The sequence below is a fragment of the Chrysochloris asiatica genome, unplaced genomic scaffold, assembly GCF_000296735.1.
Source record: "Chrysochloris asiatica unplaced genomic scaffold, ChrAsi1.0 scaffold00042, whole genome shotgun sequence".
NCBI classification, from domain to species: domain Eukaryota; kingdom Metazoa; phylum Chordata; class Mammalia; order Afrosoricida; family Chrysochloridae; genus Chrysochloris; species Chrysochloris asiatica.
Genome location: NW_006408560.1, coordinates 13,467,632 through 13,469,208, shown reverse-complemented (window position 1 = coordinate 13,469,208; position 1,577 = coordinate 13,467,632).

The window sequence follows — 1,577 nt, the reverse complement described above, 5'->3', positions numbered from 1 at the left end:
TGTATAAAAATCAATGAAATATTTCTTTTTATTAGCAATAAACAATCAAAAATTGAAGTAAATATTGCTAATTACAATAATGTCGAAAATAAGAAATGATTAGGGATAAATCTGGTAAAAGATATGCAAGACCTGTATTCCACCCTGTAAATGAAAACATTGCTGACAAAATGAAAGATGACATAAATCACAGAAAGCTGATACCATGTTCATAGATTATGAAGACTCAATATTGTGAAACTAGTACTCATTTTTAATAAAAATATAATTATATAGTAATTATACATTTAACTGTACATCTTTTGGTGACTTTTAACAAATATGTACACAATGTAACACAAAACCATATGATAGGCATTTTCATTACTCTAGAACACTGCCTTTAATCTTTCCTAATTAATCTCTGTCCTCCCAGAGACTACTATTTAGATCAATTTCACCACAGATTATTTTTCTGTTCTAGAATTTTATATAAACGTTAGCATCCAATTTTAGAACAAATTGACATTTATTTTTTAGACATATTTATTGCTCACTTTCAAAGCCTTTTATGATATCTCAACTTTCCATTTTTGAATTTTGATTCTTCCCTGAACCAATTGGTATATGTCTTTCAATACCTTTTTCAAAAAAGGATAGATGAGTGGTCTATTTTCTGAATACATGTGTATGAGAATATGATGTTCTGTTGCTTCTACACATGGACCATGACTTGGCATGGGATTTGTGACCTGGTTCCATTGCCTGAGGTCACCTTGATTTTTGTTATTCTAAAGGTAACCTCCTTTTTCTGCCTGGATGCTTTTGGATTGTTTTGCCTTCATTTTTGAAATTTAAATTTTGGCAATCTCTAAAGCAGAGCATGGACGTGTCTTAACAAGAAAAGTTGGCGGCTCATTGTTCTCTGCAAGGTGTTATTGGGTAATGAGATGGAAATTTAAATGGTCCTGTACATCCAAGTGTCTGCTGCAACCTGAAATAGTCACCTTGGGAGTTTGGGCTCAGTCACTTCTGGGATATTGCCTCTATCAAATGTCTTTGGGAGCTCCTCTGTACCTTGAGAACTTGGCCTCGCTAATGGCAAATTTTTACCTTCTGAGAGTGGATTTTTTTCTGTATTATTATTTTTTTAATGGCCAAAGGAAATTTGGTGCTAAAGTTCTGGCAGTGGGGCAAGATAAGTTATGTGCTTTTCAGCCAGAAAAAAAAAATGTGTCTAATAACTGCTCCAAAGACAATTCTTGTAGAGGAATCTTTAAAAGTTGTATCGCCCACATGTGTGTACCTTTGCTTATGCCATTCGCTTTGTCTAAAGTGCCATTCCTAGTTACTTGGGCTTGGATCCCCACAGCTTAGCAGATCGAAGGGGTGTTTACACATAGTGTGTACTTTCTCAGTCATTGTCCCGTGAGCAATTAGAGAAAGGGAATTTTCCTTTTGAATCTTTTTCTGATGCCTAGTGCTGGCACTTAAGGAGCTCTGGTAGCGTAGTGGTTACGAATCAGGCTGTGAACCTTAAGGTCAGCGGTTCGAAACTATCAGCTGCTCGGGGGGAGAAAGATGAGGCTTTCTACTCC